Genomic DNA, 21,054 nt, shown 5'->3' on the forward strand with positions numbered 1-21,054 from the left:
CCTTTAACAATTGGAGGTGAGGCGTGCCATATTGAGTTAAAGCATATTTATGGCCCTCAAAGGTTTAGTTTGAATTTCCTTTAGAAAACGGAATCGAGGCGCGCCATGCCAAATAAAATCTCAAAATGTGTGGCCCTCACTTAATTAATTTTAAATCCTTAGAAATCGGGGCGTGCCATTTAGTTAATTTTTCCATGGCCCTCGCAAAGTTGAAAACGCGTAGTTGCTTTAGGCGCGATATTTTAAAAATTACCTTCCTAAACTCGGGTGTGCATTTCATGTGACCCAAATCCAAATCTCAACAACGTTAAATAAAATGTGTCTCGGACTGCGGGTGCATTTAAGTGGCGTGGTCCAAAGACGCGTTTTAGATGACGTTGAAATCTTCTTAAAATTAACTAAAAGCGGTTAATAGTTTAAAATTATACCATAGGCTAAAACATGTATTAAAATCGGATAATAGGCCAATTATGATAGTTTAAGCGACCGTGCTAGAACCATGGAATCCGGGGGTGCCTAACACCTTCCCTCGGGTTAACAGAATTCCTTATTCAGAATTTCTGGTTCGCAGACTTCAAAAGGAAAGTCAAATTTTCCTCAATTTGGGATTTTAAAATAAATCGGTGACTTGGGACACCAGAAAACAAACCATCCCAAGTGGCGACTCTGAATAAAAATGAATAAATAATCTCATTTCGAATAATATCACTTTAATTGGAAAAACTCCATTATACTACCTTCGGGTGTGTAAAAAAGGAGGTGTGACAGTCACACCACGTACACGGCATTCATATAACAACAATACCAAATCCTAAGGGGAGTTCTCCTACACAAGGTTAGGCAAGCCACTTACCTCGAACCAGCTCAAAATCAATCTGAAATCACGCTCTTGCCACGAGTATCCAACTCCGAGTGGCCCAAATCTAATCAAATCAATATCATAACGTAAATACAACTACAAACAACTAATTTAGCTAAAGAGATCGGAGCTAAGACAAGAAAATACAAGAACGCCCAAAAATCCTCCCCAAACCCACGTCTTGGAATCGGGTAAAAGTTACTAATTTAGAACACCCATTCACTCACGAGAACACTCGTCCAAAAATCACTCAATTCCGACAACTAAAACACAATCAAAACCCAAAAACTTGGTTTGGGAACTTTTCCTCAATTCACCCAATTTTCACCCCAAATCCGAAATTAAATGACAAAACTAAGCTTAGATTAATGGAATAAAACCAAAAAGGGATTAGGAATCATTACCCAATGATCTTCTCTTCAAAAATCCCACAGAATCGCCCTACCCCGAGCTCCAAATTTGATTTTCCAAGTTATGAACTCAAGCCCTCGATTTCATATTTTTGCCCAGCGATTTCCGCTTCTGCAATCACGGGACCGCACCTGCGGCTGGGGACTCGCACCTGCGAGATTTCATTAAACGGGCAGATACCGCACCTGCGCTCCCTTCTATGCAGATGTGGTCCGCTTCTGCGGTCCTATAACCGCATCTGCGGTCACTGGCCATTAATGCCCAAATCGCACATGTGACCTCCTTCCTTGCTTCTGCGGGCCGCACCTGTGGGCTCCTCACCGCAGGCGCGAAAATACCAGAAGCAGCAAACTTCAGAACAGCCTAAGTCCAAATTCAACTTCTGTTAAGCATCCGGAACTCACCCGAGGCCCTCGAGACCTCAACCAAACGTACCAACCAATCCTAAAATATCATACGAACTTAGTTCAATCCTCAAATCACATCAAACAACGCTAAAACCACGATTCACCCTCCAATCCAAGCCTAATGAACTTGAAATCTTACGAATTATACATCCGATGACAAAACCAGCCAAACCAAGTCCAATTGACCCCAAATTTTGCACATAAGTCACATACAACACTACATAACTACTCCAACTTTCGGAACCGGATTCCGACACCGATATCAAAATTTCACAATTGATCCGGAAACTTCAAAAATTCAACTTTCGACATTTAAAGCCTAAATAAGCTACGGATCTCCAAAAACACAATCCGAACACGTCCCTAAGCTCGAAATCACTCAATGGAGCTAACGAAATCGACGAAATTCCATTCCGAGGCCGTCTTCACACTATTCCAACTACGGTCCAAATTCTAAAGCTTAAGCTCTCATCTAGGGACTAAGTGTCCCAAAACACTCCGACACTCAAAACGAATCTTCCCAGCAACCCACAATTGCAGAAATAAATACGGGGAAAGCAGTTAATAGGGGATCGGGATGTAAATCCTCAAAACGAGAGGCCGGGTCGTTACAGGCGGCCCTTCCATAAAGAGAGTAAAGCAACTGACTTAGGCCCCACATATGGGGTCCCATTTCTTATTACACCTAATAGACAATATATAAGTTTAAAAAGAGGTTCAGTGAAGTGAAAAAGTTTGATTTCTTTCTTTAACAAACTTGCAACTGTTATGATTTCTCCCAAGAAAATTGCACGTGAAATGAATATCAAACCCAAATTTCATAAGAAATGCATGATATATAGGAAGTAACAACTTGATGAGAATGTTGATAATAAAATCTCAAAATCTTTCGAAGAGTCCTTTGGAGTTGATTACTTTACACATAGTAAACAAGGCTATTTTTCTCACTTCAAAATATATTTGAACAATTCAAAGCATATGAAAATATTTTTGGTTTTCTTTTAATAGTAAAAATTACAATCACTAGATGATAGAAATTAAAAAAAATATGTCTTAATCTTGAATGTTCCTTAAAGCATAATATCCAATTTGATATTGATGGTATAGATTTATTTTCGAAATTAAAAATGTTTAAAAAAAAGTACAATTAGAAGATAACAGTTTAATTGATACATCGGTCAAATAAAAAAAATGGATTCTTTTTTCAATGCCTATATTACTTATGGAATAATGTTAATAACTCTTGTTTCACTCGCTTCAGCGGAAAGAAATTTTCAAAATCAAACTTAATAAAATCTCATCTAGGATCAATAGTGTCTCAAGAAAGGTTAAACGGATTAACTATATTGTCAATTAAGAAAGATTTAATAAGAGTTATCGATTATAAGAAAATTATTAACAATTATATCTAAGAAACGCTAGAAAAATAGACATCAAATAAATAAATAATTTAAAAAAAAAAAAATTAAGACCCCCTCATAAAGTTTGGCTTTAAGCACAAAACTCGTCGGGCCGCCACTGCTAATGGTAAAACTGCAAGTGGTTGTCAACTCAACTCAGAGCCCATAAGATGAACAATTGAAAAGAGAAGTTAAGTGTTTACTTATCAAGGAATTGCAATTTCTTCCTTGTCGTCTTCCACTGTTTTCTTTAATTAATATATATCTTTGGGGCTTAAAACAGTCATACATTGCGGAAAGAATATGAAAACTTGTACAACTGTGTTAAGCTTCATTTTGCAAGGACTGGATGTTAATTATAAAATGAAGTAAAGCAAGGGTTCTTCTATGCGAGTGGAATGGAGATGTTCTTTGTATGAGGTGTACATTCTTAGGTCAGAAGCAAGGGAGTGAAGTCGCAGCAGCCTATGGCCTGCCATGGAACAGAAATAAGAGCTGTAAAGCAAAATCCAATCAAATCAATTACGGAGAAAGTACATTCTGTTGATGCAGTTATATTACGTCCTTGAATGTGATTTGAAAATACTACTATGTAACAAATTGAAATTGCTATTTCCCTATCTATCATGTCAGACATATTGCGCTCATCTCATCCATGTAACAGCATAAAAATAGGCAACTGCCACAGTGAAGCAGTAAGAATTAATTACTACGAAAATAAGTCAGCTTCTTGGATGTTCGGATTGCTGGTAATTCTTGCAGCTCCTCCATCGACACCTCAGAGCAAGATAGCAAGAAAAAGAAAACGTCCACGTATGACTGACAGGTGTGAATTCAATTCCCACTAACAAATCTTGTGCTCGTCACCTTGTACTCAAGTCTCAATAGTTGGATCATCTAAGCAGAGATGGATCCAGGATTTTGAGGTTATGGGTGTCATGTTAATCAATTTGATCAATTCGGGCATCGGTTTGGGTTATTCATCTTTTTTATTTATATAGACAAATCAATCAAACGAAAAAAATATAATAACTATAACTAATTGACGCAACCATAAAACTTCCAACAATAATATTAATTTTATAAATAAATATCATCTATTTACAATTGTCCTCGACGAGTTTTCATATTTTGAAAATGATCCATAATGACATCTTCTTACATTTGTGAATACATCACGCTCTATGTAACAAACTAAACAATCATTTAAATATTGGTCACTCATGCTATTTCGTTCTTCATTCTTTATCTGCTTCATGGATGAGAATGCTCTCTCCATAGTTGCGGTAGCAACAGGTAATATCAGAGCCACCTTCACAAGTAAATAAACATACGAATAAGTCTCCACAAGATTTTCTTCAACCAATGCTTTTGCCAAATCACTAATTCCTTGTAAGTTGGAGAACTTGGGATTATCAGCTCGCATATGAACTATGAAAGTATCAAGTTGATAACTCAATCAAATCTATACTTCATCAAACTCATTTGGGAAACATTTTGCTAAAAGTCATTATTCTACCTTTATCAAAGTTAGCAAAAGAATTGGCCGGATTCAAGCTAGCCATCCCGAGAAGCAAATCGCTACTCACTATATCAAAACTGTCATTAAGCTCTTGAAGTTGCACATCAATTACAACATAAAAGATATCAATATGCAAGTAGTGTGAATAACAAATAGCGAAAGACTTGTGCTTCGACTTTCCAGGAAAATAGGATTCATCCATTTTGGGAATCAAAATGTGATGCATAACACAAAATGAGGAAACATCATCTAGTAAAGATTCTCATCCACTTTCTCTCATATCTTGCTATCTTTTTTGTTTTTATAATGTTAAGAAATTCCAGGGCATTAACAATATCTTGATCCCTCTTTTGTAGGATCTTGTTCAACTCATTTGACATTGCAAAAATTTTTAACATCAAGTGAAGCATAAAAGCAAATTTGAATATTGTTATCTTACTCAAAAGATATTTTGCTTGATTTCTCTTATTTGAGGTAGAACCTTCATATTGAATCACTTCAAGCACACGGACAACAGATGAGAAATAACAATAAAGTTATCTAATATTTTGAAATGTGATCCCTAACGAGTGTCACCTGGTCTTTGAAGCCCGCGTTCTTGATTTAGTCCTCGCCTAGTATGAACTTCACCGAACTCAAGTAATTGCTCCAACTTTTCAGCTTGAAGATGTCGAAATAAATATCTGCGCTTAAAGATCCTCCAATGACATTCAACACGCTAGTAACATGACAAAAGTAGTCTTCAACGTCCAAATGCTTTTTAGCAATAGCTAAAAGAGTTAATTGCAATTGATGCGAAAAGCAATGAATGTAATATGCCGATGGACTATCTTTCATAATCAAAGTCTTGAGAACATCTATCTTTCCCCTTATTTTACTAGCTCCATCATAACCTTATCCACGTATTTGTGATAGACTGAGTGAGTGCTCCAAAAGCAAAGAGTAGATTGTTTCCTTCAATGAGCATACCGATGTATCACTAACATGGACAAGTCCAACAAATCACTCCACCACATCACCATTCTTATCAACATAAGGGAAAACAAGAGCCATTTGTTCTTTTGTGAGATATCTTTGGACTCATCAACTAATATACCAAAGTAATCTCCATTCAAGTCTACAATTATAGCCTTTAATATTTCTTTTGCATGAGCATTGATAATATTCTTTTGGATCATAGGGCAAGTCAATGCATCATTTTGTGGAGCATTTTCTAATGTGACTTTTCCAACATCTGGATGCTTGTCCCCATGGCATCGTAAGAATCCTAGAAAGAGGCATTGATTTTTGAAGTTTTAATTTCATCATGACCCCTAAAAGGCAATCCATACAACAATAAAAGTCTTGCCACATCAATTGATACTTCTAAACGCATCTGATACTCACTTTCAACTTCTCGGAGTGCTTATCAAAAACAACTTGAATTGATTGATGATGATTGGATAAGTCTAGCATCTTCTTGAAATATTTATCATGGACACTATTAATATCACCAACATATAAACAAAATCTTTCAAGACCCTTATTCCAACCCTAAAACCATTCTTTTTATAAAATTCACCCGCACTTTCATGAATAAATTCATTTTTGAACAAATAATAACATAAGAAATATACCACATCTTTCTTCACACTATGCTCCAACCATTTATAAAAATTGGCCATTGAACCAACTTTAAACAAATTGACGCATTCTTCCTTCTATTTGAGTTTTGGGAAATTGATGCTTGAAAGGTTGACAAGGACATTGTTGAATGTAATGTTTCCTTACTTCATCTCGTATTCGAGGGTGGTAGTCCGCAATAGGTATTGTTTCCTTACTTCATCTCGTATTCATCTTGTATGAGAAAGATTGGCATTCGCTTGGCTCAAGGATTGATAAATAGGACTTGATTGAGAATAGTCCAACCTCGTGACAAATTTATCCATCTGAATTCAATTCTTATAAAATAAAAGTTCATTCTAGTGAAAAAGCATTCTATGTAGCTCATTAATGAATATAAAATAATTTATACTACCTCATACCATCAATAAGTTTAGCTAATGAAAATTACTCAACTTTTCCTAATACTTTTTATTTTTAAAATAGAGTTAATTTTGAATTTTTCTTGGTCAAAAATATTGGGGGTGTTCTTTCTCTTTTAGCCACGAAATTAATTTCTACAATAAAATCATTTAAGTGGCATAGGATTTTCAACAAAACCAAAAAAATACATAACAAATAAATCAAAAGTGACAATGATGTTTTGTAAGAACATTAAAATCCAACTAAATAAAGAAAAAACAGAGTAAAACATATATTTAATGGAGAAAAAAATAGCCACATGCCACATAGGGTTAAGAAATAAACAAGAGGAAGTGAGGAAGCTTTACAATGGTGGTTATAGAGTAGTGACTAGTGAGCAAGCGTGCATGAAGCAGCAAGGATGGAGTAGAAGAACTAAAAAGGTGCAAAAATCGTGAAGCATAACTAGAAGCCAAAGGACCGAAGGAGACCGACGAGCAAATTGGGGGTTGGGGACTCGGGAATTGGGATTCCTTTTGCTGGAGACTTGGGAGTTTAATATTTGGGAAAGAGGAATGTGGCGGAAGGCTTATAGCTTTCTAGGAGTATTATTTTAATTGTAAAGCCTTTTGTTATTATTTTATCTTATTAGTTAAAAGTCAAACATTTAAAATAAAAGATGGACCTTTGCCACTAGCACCTTGGCCACTTTTGTTCGGTGGGTGGCACTTTAAATATATACTCCCTCCGTTTCAAATTAAATAAGGTAGTTTGACTCGGCACGGAGCTTAAGTAAAAAAGAAAGACTTTTGAAATTTGTGGTCTTAAAAGCTTAAGGGGTAAAGCTTTGTGGGGCCATGACTTTTGTGTGGTTATAAAAGCTTCTCATTAGGGGTAAAATGGGTAAATGAGGAGTTTAAAGTTGAATTATTTCCAAATTTAGAAATGTGTCATTTATTTTGGAACAGACTAAAAAGGAAAGTACCTCATTTAATATGAAACGGAGGTATATAATATATATATATATGGGTCAAAATTAGATCAGAGAAATTCGGCACGCGGAGACATAGGGTAATGGTCAGACAAGCCAAGGTCGGACCGTCGTCAATAAGCAAGGTCGGACCGTCATCAATAATCAAGGTCGGACCGTCATCAATAGCCAAGGTCGGACCGTCATCAACAACCAAGGTCGGACCGTCATCAAACAGCTAGTTTGCTTTGGAATACTCAAAAGGAATATTCTACCGAATATTCCCTCTAAATTGTACCTTTTTTATGATTTTCTATGGATACCCCCCTTATAAATAGGAGGGGAGGACTTCCCAAAAAAGGGGGCTCTCTGTCTGTCTCCCTCTCCCTCTTTCTAAAAAATATGTAAACACACCTCTCCAAAGAATTGAGAGGATCAGCGATCCCATACCTTCATCGGATCCAAAAAAGGGTCATAAGGTTCTTGTATTTGTCTACCATTGATCTTTATTAAATGAAAGAAGATCCGTCTCACTGAAGATCGGGTGAATCTTTTCCTTTATTCATATTTTTGTTACTTAATGCATCTTTACTTATGTCATTAAATCTGTCACGACCCAATTCCCCAAACCCGGTCGTGATGGCGCCTCTCGTGAAAACAAGGCCAGCCAACAGAACAACAACGCCTCTTTTAACAGTTACTTAGCATGAATAAGTCTGAATCATAGATAATGAAATCATATTGCGGAATAAACGTGATAAAAACAGAGAACCCATCCCGACTCAGCCCGAAATCGGGGTGTCACAAGTCACGAGCATCTAGAAGGATTTTTGATACAACTACAAAGCCTATAATACATAGAATAAAAATCTGGAATTAAAAGAAAGAAGTCCGGTGCCGCGAACGCTGACGGTCACCTTGCTCAGCTACGATAGCCAATCCTCAACCAGCTCAAACCCGCTACCGGGTAAACCAATACCTGCATCTGCACGCGAGGTGCAGGTAGTAAAGTGAGTACTCCAACTCAGTGAGTAATAAAGGTAAATAATAACTGAGCAGCAAGAAACCACGTAAAGCAAGCCACCATGCTATATAGAACATTGTAACCCTTTGAGAAAAACAGTGAAACCATGAAAATCTTTAGAAATATCTGGACTCAGTTTAAAACCTCTTTTGAAAATATCTTTTTCCAATAGTTAAGCAAATGAATGTGAAACAGATAGTGCAGGTCAGCACAAAAGTCAGCCCCTCGGGCATAACACTCCATTAACAAATAACACCAGGGTATCAGGTAAGCAGTGCAAGAAGTAGCATAGAAGCCAATGAAATGCGAGTGCTGGAATGTCATGACAAATAATACAAATAGGAACAAATGCATGAGTGCAATGCAATGCATATGACGGTACACACCGGTACCCACTGCGGCGTGCAGCCCGAGCCATCCATATATTTAACGTCGACGGCGCTCAATGGGGGTGTGTACAGACTCCGGAGGGCTCCTACAGCCCAAGCGCAAATAATCAAGCCATCTCGTGGCACCAACCAGGCCCTCGGCCTTAATATCAATACAATACCGCTGCGGCGCGCAGCCCGAGCCATCCATATATCCAGAAATCACTATAACACTGCTGCGGCGCGCAGCCCGATCCATGCTCAGTCCAGAAATGCACGTAAGCCACTTGGGCAATATCAAAATAATGGTTCTCAGCTTAAAACGTCAATAAAATATTGATTAAATTTTCAAATCTTAGAAAAATGGCTGAGTTTGCAAAACATTATTAAAACCCTGGACCGAGATCAAATAATATGCAAAGTAATGCGAAAACAGTGATATCAATCCCTGAAGGATTCACATAGTTGGCACGAAGCCCAAACATGGCAATCAGCCCAAATTATGATGATAACAAGTAGTTTCAGTCAAATACGTAGTAATTTCATCAATCGGGACGGACCAAGTCACAATCCCCAACGGTGCTCTACCCCACGCTCGCTATCCGGCGTGCAAGTCACCTCAATACAGCACTATGATGTGCAATTCCGGGGTTTCAAACCCTCAGGATATCATTTACAATCATTACTCACCTTGAACCGGTGAAATCTCTAGCTCGCGACGCCTTTTCCCCTCAAATCGGCCTCCACGCGCGTCGAATCTAACAAAAATCAGAGCGAATACATCACAATATGCTAAGGGAACAATACCCAATCAAAAACAATCGAAAAATAGCAAAGATCTCGAAACTAGCAAAACCCGAGCCCCGGGCCCACTTCTCGAAAAATTATAAAATTTACATCAATGGATTCCACATCTCGCCACGAGTTCATACATACCAAGAACTCCCAAATCCGACCTCAAATGGCCCTTCAAATTCCAATTTAAAAATCCCAAAACTCAAGCCCTAGTTCTTCCACTTTTGGCTTAATTCCATGAATTTCTAGGTGGATTTCACAATAAAAACGAGTTTTAAGTTCAAAAATCTTACCTCCAATCGATTCTCCTTGATTCCCTCTTCAATTTCCTTCAAAAAGCTCCCAAAAAAACTCAACAATGGAGTAAATGAGCCCCAAAATAGCGGATGAAATGATATAAAACATTCTGCCCAGGCAACTGACTAACCCTATGCGATCGCAGCCCTTGCTATTGCGATCGCATAGCACAAATTTTCCAGCCCTCAAAAATACCCTATGCAATCGCAAAACATGCTCTGCGATCGCAATGCATCAACATCCAACACTGTGCGATCGCAACCAGCTATACGCGATCGCATTGAACAAATTCAACACCCCTTCAAATCCTTCTATGCGATCGCATGACTCCCTCTGCGATCGCATAGAACAAAAGTTCTCTGCAAATTTTCTGCTATCTTTTAAGGCATAAAGTGGTCCAATTGACCATCCGAAACTCACCCGAGGCCCTCGGGACCTCAACCAAACATGCCAACATATCACATAACATCATTCAAACTTGTTCCAATCATCAAACACCTCAAACACATCAATTACTCGAAACTCATCGAATTTCAAGCCTAAGTTTCTCCAAAACCTCCGAAATGCAAACTTTCGATCAAAAACCCGACCAAACGACGTCCGAATGACCTGAAATTTTGCACACACATCCCACAAAATCACATAACAAAGCTACAGCAACTCTCGAAATTCCAATTCCGACCCTCGGATCAAAATCTCACCCCATCAACCGGAATTCGCGCAAAATACTAACTTCGCCAATTTCAAGCCTATTCTACCCGGACCTCCAAAATCAATTCCGATCACACTCCTAAGTCACAAATCATCCCTCGAAGCTAACCGAATCACCGGAAATCACATCCAATGCCCTCTAACTCAATAGTCACATTCGGTTGACTTTTCCAACTTAAGCCTTCCTTAAGAGACTAAGTGTCTCATTTCTTATCAGAACCAATCCAAATCAATTCTAACACACCACATACCGATAACGAAACATGAAGAAGATAAAATGGGGGAAACCGGAGCGGTAACACATGAGACGACGGCCGGGTCGTCACAAAATCTGATCATAATCGCTGTCAACATTATATTTGACTATGTTTTTTCTATTTCTCCTACTCATCTCGGATCTAAGTTAATTATCTTTAACTAGGATTTACCCCTTCATCTTTATTGATTGATTTGCTTAAAAAGAGTTTAATATCTTTTGAGTCAAACAATTTGGCGCCGTCTGTGTGGGATTTTCTAGTTAAAATTTTTAGTTTGTCTAAATCTAAATTCGATTCTAGCTCCAACTTTCGTCGATAAATATCTAATCAATAACCATTCAATCGAATAATCACCCCACCAATTTGCTACATTTCTATCATCACCTCGCCAATACATATATTTATTGACGTAAGGTTATTTTGGGAAGTAAAGTAATTTTACTGACTACTCCCATCTCTACTTTTGGTGAAACTCTATGATTACCTACAAAAGAAAAGAAATAAGGGAAGCAATATGCTGAATTAGGAAAAAGAAAAGAAATTGAAGAAGGTGGTGATGAAATAGCAACTTTTATTTATTTTAAGTATAGCTAGTAAGATGGAATGCCGGTGCTTTTCAGGAATTGAAATGAAAAAGAGCACTCAACTTACTGTAAAAAACAAGATTTTACAAAAAAAGAAGACGTACGAGATACGTGTCTTAAATCAAGAATTCATGATCCTTTTGGTTAAAAAGTCTCGGGTTACGGTCTTAAAATAAGACCTACAAGAGTCCTTTTGGTTAAAATCTCTTTAAAAAAGAGAATAAAGACTCAACCACGGAAGAACGTGAATGGTCTTCTGGTTAAAATCTCTCTTAAAAAGAGAATAAAGACTCACCATGGAAGAACGTGAATTGGGTAATTGGGGCTCAGATTTGGCGTATTTTGAACTAAGCAAAAGAGAAGGCGATGCGCCATTACTGCAGGCAGCAGTTTGCTATAAGAAACGATACGTACCGTCTCGCCAAGATACGGGTCCAATATTTTCTCAATGCCGTGATCAAACATAGCCAAGAAGGAAAGCAATCATCACAGTCCCTTTACAACATCAGTAGCAGCGACACAAGAGAAAAGAAAGTACATGGAAGATAAATCTTCATAAAAACAAATCAATTATAGACATAAAACGTTACTAAAAGCAGACAGCCACGCCAAATTGGTAGCGCCACTGAAACGTAACCGGAGAAGGGAACGTGGTCACTCCTCCCCACCCGTCGACCGATCAAATCGAGGTAAAGAATGCTTTCATTTTGTTTTTAACTAACTATTATCTCTAAATGGATAAGAAGCAGGAGCATTCCTCCCCAGATACATGAACAGGAAATGCAATCATATTCCCAGCGCAAGAAAAATTAAGCAAACTGGGACTCCCCCAGGAAATGCATCATGTTCTCCAATGCAAGCAAATTAAGCAAACTGGGACTCCCCCAGGAAATGCATCATATTCTCCAATGAAAGCAATTTAAGCAAGTTGGGACTCCCCCAGGGAACCCATTAACGCTAAGGCCTTCGCCATGAAAGATCGACAGGTTCGACCTCGTTCGAACTGGGACTAAGGCTAAGGCTTCGCCATGAAGATCGACAAGGTTTCGACCTCGTTCGAACTGGGACTAAGGCTAAAGCCTTTGCCATCAAAGATCGACAGGTTCGACCTCGTTCGAACTGGGATTAAGGCTAAGGCCTTCCCCATCAAAGATCGACAGGTTCGACCTCGTTCGAACTGGGACTAAGGCTAAGGCCTTCGCCATCAAAGATCGACAGGTTCGACCTCGTTCGAACTGGGAAAAACTAAAGGCTAAAGGCCTTCGCCATCAAAGATCGACAAGTTCGACCTCGTTCGAACTGGGACTAAGGCTAAGCCTTTGCCATCAAAGATGACAGGTTCGACCTCAGTTCGAACTGGGACTAAGGCTAAGGCCTTCGCCATCAAAGATCGACAGTTTCGACCTCGTTCGAGCTGGAACTAAGGCTAAGGCCTTCGCCATCAAAGATCGACAGGTTCGACCTCGTTCGAACTGGGACTAAGGCTAAGGCCTTCGCCATCAAAAATCGACAGGTTCGACCTCGTTCGAACTGGGACTAAGGCTAAGGCCTTCGCCATCAAAGATCGACAGGTTCGACCTCGTTCGAACTGGGACTAAGTCTAAAGCCTTTGCCATCAAAGATCGACAGGTTCGACCTCGTTCGAACTAGGATTAAGGCTAAGGCCTTCGCCATCAAAGATCGACAGGTTCGACCTCGTTCGAACTGGAACTAAGGCTAAGGCCTTCGCCATCAAAGATCGACAGGTTCGACCTCGTTCGAACTGGGACTAAGGCTAAGGCCTTCGCCATCAAAGATCGACAGGTTCGACCTCGTTCGAACTAGGACTAAGGCTAAGGCATTCGCCATCAAAGATCGACAGGTTCGACCTCGTTTGAACTGGGACTAAGGCTAAGGCCTTCGCCATCAAAGATCGACAGGTTCGACCTCGTTCGAACTGGGACTAAGGCTAAGGCCTTCGGCAAAAAGAAGAAGAGTTCGACCTCGATCGAACGACGACGGGTTAACATTTCGATAAGTCGAAATAAAACCCTTTAAGGCCAAGAGCCTTCGCCAAAGAAGAAGAGTTCGACCTTGATCGAACGACAACGGGTTAACATTTCGATAAGTCGAAATAACACCCTTTACGGCCAAGGGCCGTCGCTAACAAAGGGGGAATCGACCCTTATGGCCAAGGGCCATCGCCAAAAAGAGGAGGTCGACCCCAACGGCCAAGAGCCATCGCCAAAAAGAAGAATTCGGCCTCGACCGAAGCAACATTCGGCCTCGTCCGAATCAACCTTCGGCTCGACCGAAATAACATTACCTCGTCCGAATCAACCTTAAGGCCAAGGGCGTCGCTAAAAAAGAGGGGTCGACCTTATGGCCAAGGGTCATCGCCAAAAAGAGGAGGTCGACCCCAACGGCCAAGGGCCATCGCCAAAAAAAAAGAATTCGGCCGACGGAAATAACATTCGGCCTCGGACCGAATCAACCTTCGGCCTCGACGCGAAATAACATTTGGCGTCGACCGAATCAACCTTCGGCCTCGACCGAAATAACATTCGGCCTCGTCCGAATCAACCTTAACGGCCAAGGGCCGTCGCTAAAAAAGTGGGGGTCGACCTTTATGGCCAAGGGCCATCGCCAAAAGAGGAGGTCGACCCCACAGCCAAGGGCCATCGCCAAAAAAGAAGAATTCGCCTCGACCGAAATAACATTCGGCCTCGACCGAATCAACCTTCGGCCTCGTCCGAAACAACATTCAGCCTCGTCGAATCAACACTCAACCTCGTCCGAATTCCACATTCGGCCTACTCGCCCGTCCAGATGCGAGGACGCGAATGACCTCCTCTGATGCCGCAATCCCGGCCTCGACGGCCTTCTTCCAATTCTACCGCCTTCTCGATCGACTCATCACTCGAGTCATTGGCCCTGTCGAATCTCTACTAAAGTTTCAGCCCACGGGGATACCACTGACCTAAAGATCGGCACCCTCAGTCGCGTCCACACTAGTCGACCTCCCCATCCGAATTTCTCAAATTACGATTAATGACGTCCGCTCATCGAGCTCGACCAAGAGACGACCTCGATAAGCGGAGGGACTAACTGTTATGGGTCAAAATTAGATCAAGAGAATTCGGCACGCGGAGACATAAGGTCGTGGTCAGACAAGCCAAGGTCGGACCATCGTCAATAACCAAGGTCGGACCGTCATCAATAATCAAGGTCGGACCGTCATCAATAGCCAAGGTCGGACCGTCATCAACAACCAAGGTCGGACGTCATCAAACAGCTAGTTTGCTTTGGAATACTCAAAAAGATATTCTACCGAATATTCCCTCTAAATTGTACCTTTTTTTTAGGATTTCCTATGGATACCCCTTATAAATAGGAGGGAGGACTTCCCAGAAAAGGGGGCTCTCTCTCTGTCTCCCTCTCCCTCTTTCTAGATAATATGTATACATACCTCTCCAAAGAATTGAGAGGATCAGCGATCCCATACCTTCATCGGATCCAAAAAAGGGTCATAAGGTTCTTGTATTTGTCTACCATTGATCTTTATTAAATGAAAGAAGATTCATCTCACTGAAAGATCGGGTGAAATCTTTTCCTTTATTCATATTTTTGTTAACTTAATGCATTTTACTTATGCCATTAAATCTGATCATAATCGCTGTCAACATTTATATTTGACTATGTTTTTGTATTTCTCCTACTTCATCTCGGTTCTAGAGTTAATTATCTTTAACTAGGATTTACCCCTTCATCTTTATTGATTGATTTGCTTAAAAAGAGTTTAATATCTTTTGGAGTCAAAACAATAATATATATTATATATATATTTATATAATATATATATATATATATATATATATATATATATATATATCTTTCGACGCGACGAGACCATCACTAAAAATGAGAGTTAGGATATCTGCTAATTGAGTAATAACATAACACACCTATTGCTAAAGTTTCAATTCTGAATTTAATATAAAAAAATCAGATCATACAAAAAAAATATTGTGAAGACAGTTTTGTCCTATGAGATTATTTTCCCCTTCTAAGCTCTCCACGAAAAGGCATACAAGTGCATGTGTAGAGTTGTATTTATATCGGGTCTTAAGTTGTTTTAATCTTGTTAGGTTTAAGTTTTAATTTTCTTTCCCTTTGGGGGGTTTTTTTTTTTTTTTTCCAAAACCCCCCACCTGGGCCCCCCCCCCGGGAGGCCCCCCCCTTTTTTTGGGGGGGGGGGGGGGGGGCCTTTTTGGGAATCTTTTTTTTTTTTTTGGACAATCTTTTCTAAGTCTTCCCGCCCTTCTTCGATGAGAATATTTACCGTCCATTCCTCTTTGACCCATTTTCTATAAGACCCATCCTCCGGAACCTTAAAATAGAATTGCAAAGAAGACGAAGGACTTCATCGGAAAACTTTCCGGCTGAAGAGGACTCAGGATTCTTAGAGTCCGTTTGGCTTAGCTGATTTAGAGTAGCCTGATAAGATAGATGCTGAAAATCCTTTTAGTGCTGAAGCTGATTTAAAAAATATAGCAGTTACGTGTTTTGGATAAAAGTGCTGAAATTAATAATTGCAGCTAAAAAATTGGGTATACAAAGAGTTTGTTTTAAAAAAAAGAAATATTTTAGGGAATGAATAGTAAATATTTTGGTCAAACCAAAAGTGCTTATATGCTGAAATTTGATACAGTTGGGGAGACCACACTTATGGCTTTTGGCTTATTTTTGTGCTTTATAAGCACTTAACTTATAAGCACTTTTAAATTTTCAAACGCGTAGATAAGCCAAAAATACTATAAAGCCAGTTTGACCAGCTTAATAAGCTTAGCCAAACACCCTCTTAATCAAGTGGCCATGTCTGTCACATATCTTTTCCTTTTCTAACAAATCTTACCCCAAAATCTCAAAATGAAATAAAGACTTAATAACACAAAACTTTTTCTAAGATTTTTGTTTAGTGGGGAGGTGTAGGTGCTGCCGGTCCCGATGATGGGGTGGCTACGAAAAAATGATGAAATAGGAAGAAAAGAAAAGAGAAACAAAAAAAAGAACAGAAAGAAATTAAAAAGAAACGAAGCCCACAAGAAATAATTGTTGTAATTAGTTGCATAACATCCAATTAAAAAATAATAAGTGTTTAATTTAAGATAAAATTACACCACATATCATTTGGGCCAGACAGCCCACTCAAAAATAGCTCATATTTTAAGCCTTCACCTGGATTACCCATGTTGTATATTTTTATGAAAATTTACTTTACACCCCGGTAGCCCACAACTCAAAATAACCGTTTTAATATTTTAAATTTCAATTTTCTTTGTTAAATCTTTCTCCTCTCTTCCTCAACGTTTTTCCTCAGGACTCTCTTTCTCAGGCTTTTCTCAGACGATAACCGACCTCCATTGTTGGGTTCAACTAATTTTGGAGCTTTTAATCTTAATTTCAGGTAATTTCCGTTTATCATTCTATGCTTTTACCACAGGTTTGGTTTGAATTTTGTTTTATTTTAATTTTTTTGCTTTTTCTGATTATGCCTAGTTTTCCTTACAATGTTGCTGTGTGTTTTCGTTTGATTTTGTGTTCCATTTATCTTCGTTCTAGGATTAAACTTGATGTTTTAGTTTGCATGCTCTGTTATTTCGACTTTTAGGGTAGAATTTTTTATTTTTTGATTTTTGTTACAATTTGGGAAAATTGGCCTCTGCTTTGTGTTCATGGCCTTTAGTTTTTGGTTAACCTTTGAGTTTTGTTACAGTTTAATTTTTGTGTTTTTCCTTCAGTTGTCTTCATTTTGTTAAAGCTTCGATTGTTTGGTTTATTGTAGAAAATGCGCTCAAAAGTAGCTGCTTCTAAAAGCAAAATGAAGATTGCTGGAAAAGGCGTTAAGTTTGATAATGCGAAAAGATTGAGGGAGTTGCCCTCAAGCCCTGATTCTGAATCTAATGTAAATGTCCAGGCGCCACATTGTGATGATTTTGAGTCTCCTGCTCCTCCTAAAAATTCACAACAAGAGAGCAGTCGGATGACTCGTTCTCAAACGAGAAATACTCCCACTCCAGTTAAATCATCGAGTGACTTGCCCTCACCACCTTCTTCTGAAGCGAAAACGCATGTCCGGGATCCCGATGATGATGATTTTGAGTCTCCTCCTCCAAAAAAGTTGCAACAAGGGAGCACTCGAGTGACTCGGTCGCAAACAAGTAATACTCCTACTCCGGTTAACATTGTTAGAATACGGAGTAAGAATTGTGGGAGACCTCAAAAATTAAAAGAAAAACTGAAAGTTGATTTGGTTAACGAAGATGATGTAGGCGGCAATGTTAAACCGAAATGGAGAAAGATCAAGGATGATGGTGATAGTGGCCTTGATTCCTTATCGAAAGAACAAAGGTTTGCTATTCGCTCCAAATTGAATGAGAGAAAAGCTCAGTTGAAGGTATTCCCTGTGTTGCTAGTAATTTATACATGCTTATACAATTTTATACAAAGTTATACAGTTGTTTATACATCTTTATACAAGTTCTGCTATACTTATTTATATATTTTTATAAAATGTTTTAGTATAGTTTCTGTTCCTGATCTATTTCTTGTTATTTTTTCTTGTGCAAGGTTGGGGACTTCTATATACAACCAGTTTGATTATTTCCACAACAGGAGCTCCCACACGAGACTGAGATTGCGAGCATTTTGAAGCAATATTTGACTGACACACGCTTCAGATGTTCCGTGCTAGTTGTTTTGGGTACTTCTTGGAACCTCCCTCATTTTAAAATTCAAAATCAACTTTTTCATTGTATATTATTGAGGGAAGTCGTCCCAGGACGTGAAAGGGAGTTTGGGTGCAAATTAATGGTTGTTTGTTGCGTTTTGGCACTGGAGAGTTTGCTGTTATCACTGGTTTGAAGTGTGTAGACGACGACGCCACTTTCTATGACAAACCAGATGTTAATAGGTTGCTAAAAGAGTATTTTCCAGGAGATGGAAAAAAGGCTATAACTAGGGGCAGCTTCTTGATCGCTTCAAGAAAAAGGACTGGAATCGGACGAAGATGCGTTCAAGATGGCCTTGATGGTGTTTGTCCATCATTTCATATTCTCAAATGCCAATAATCATGGTATCAACAAAGATGATTTTGATATCATTGAAAGTGGTCAATATCAGACGTATGCTTGGGGAAAAAAGTCATTTTTAGATATTTTAAGGACAATGAGGGACAGACAGTGTGACTATTTGACAATGCATAGGCTTTGGAGGTTTGCCACTTGCATTACAAGTATGGTTTTTTGGAGTGTTGCTCTATTGTTGACAAGCATCTAGTTGTTTCGCGTTGGAACAAATTTGCCAACGCATTCTTAATTGGAAAGTGACTGAAACTCCAACATATGCGGATTTGACTGGCGGGGTGATCATGTGTAGTATCGACAAGGTAAACATTTTGTTACCATAATACTTCTTCATATATTGATTTCAGTTTTTCTGTATGTTATATTTATGAATATGTTACAATTTCCTCTTTCTACCATTGTAATCCAGTTTTTTTTCTTGTAGTTGAACTATAGGGACATTTCCCCTACTCGTGAAGAGCTGTCAACTCTGAACATCGACACGCTTTTTGAAGTTAATGCCGATGATGTTGCATCAGGGGATGTGCCTATGGTGCCTGCCTTTCACACTGATGATTCTGTCGCTGCATCTCCACCTTGTCCTCAGAATATGGAGCAACAGTCTAAACGACCTTATCCTCAGAATACGGAGCAGCAGTCTAAACGACCTTTTCCTCAGAATATGGATCGACAGCCTAACCCGAGTTATGATCCTTTGGTGCGCATTAATCTGTTGAATGCTGAAGTTGAGAAGTTGAGGAGTGTTGTTGGAAAGGTACTAGACCTTTAACTTTTCTGTAGTTTATCAGTACTTTTTTGTATATACATGGTTTTTGGTTATAAACATGGTTTTGTTGATTTGCTTTTGATTTTTTTTTGTTGTAGTTGACTGATACAGTGACGACACTCAACAATTATGTAGTTTTCTTCCTTTGAAAAAGTGTTCAGTTTTTCTGAATATGAAGGAAACCAAGCAAACGAGGTAGGATTTTACTAATTCTAAGGTAATTGTTTACTGATAAACCAAATCACTCCAATAGTTATGCCTTCTCTGAATCATCACTCAACAGTTATGCCTTATCTTTCTATTGTTTGTTATTATATTCATCAGCGCTGTCTGATGACAATACATCTGATCTTGGCGAAATATGATGGCTATCAATATGATGTTGTTCCTGACTTTGTCAATCAAGTGAATCAAGATGACGTGCTAGCTGACGAGGGAGTTACTGATGGTGTTGATCATGGTATTGTTCTGCATTTTATTTCTTTTTTTTTGTCTGATTTTTTCTTTTCTTCATTTTAAAGTTTTTTATTATTTGTTTTCTCCGTCTAAGGGGTAGTAGGTGATGTCAAGGGTGACACATTTGGGGTGACATTGGCGATGAAGATTTAGCTGCGCTATAGATGTTCCAAATTGTGCTTCACAAACAATCCATCATAGACGTAGAAGATGATTTCATTTCTCCTGAAAAGTCAGTTCGACAGAAAATACCAGGAAAATATGCCAAATCTCCATATTTGCCAGTTTTTGATTCGGGGGCATCAGGATCGGCGCCCAAGCTCATTTTTGATATAGCATCCTTTCACGATCGAAATTGATGATTTTGATCCATTGTCGCATTGGCTAAAAGGTTTTGTGCATTTGTTGATAATGGGATGGATACGAGGTCGAAGGTATCTTCACTTTCTTTAATCTTTCATGTTCTGATTTTAAACTTGTCAATGAATTTATTCTGATTCCTTTTTATTTTTTGTGATTTGAAGTGCCAAAAATAATATACCCCGATGAAGTAAATAAGCTTGCGGAAGCTTTTTCTTTTGGCTCGTGTAATGTGACCACGAAGGATTGGTTCCACTCACTTGCATATTGTGGTCGCCTTTCATTGACACGGTATTTTAATAAATTTATGTTCTAATGCCTTTTTTATTTGTTGCATATCTTTATTATTTGAGACCCCTATAGTGTATACATAGCCTTGTTATAATCACAGTATAATTGTATAACATTGTATAAGATTGTATAACCTTGTAAAAATATGTATACCTCTGTATAATAGTGTATACATTTCTATATTTTAAAATATCTGGTAGTGATGGTTCTGTTTTATTTGTTGTTTCAGCACTTGGATGTCCTCTTTTATTATTTGAGGAAGAGGGGAAAATATGGGCCGAGTGTTGCCATGCGGTTTAACAACAACCGACTTTGCCTTTGGTAACAAAATCAAACTCCCTGTATAAAGTTTTCAAAGTGAATCAAGATCCTTCAGTGATTCCTGAAGGGCATGAGATAGAAGAGTACATTAGAGGATATATTGTGATGCAAATGTCCGTGACACTGT

Source organism: Nicotiana attenuata, chromosome 1, assembly GCF_001879085.1.
Source record: "Nicotiana attenuata strain UT chromosome 1, NIATTr2, whole genome shotgun sequence".
NCBI lineage: Eukaryota > Viridiplantae > Streptophyta > Magnoliopsida > Solanales > Solanaceae > Nicotiana > Nicotiana attenuata.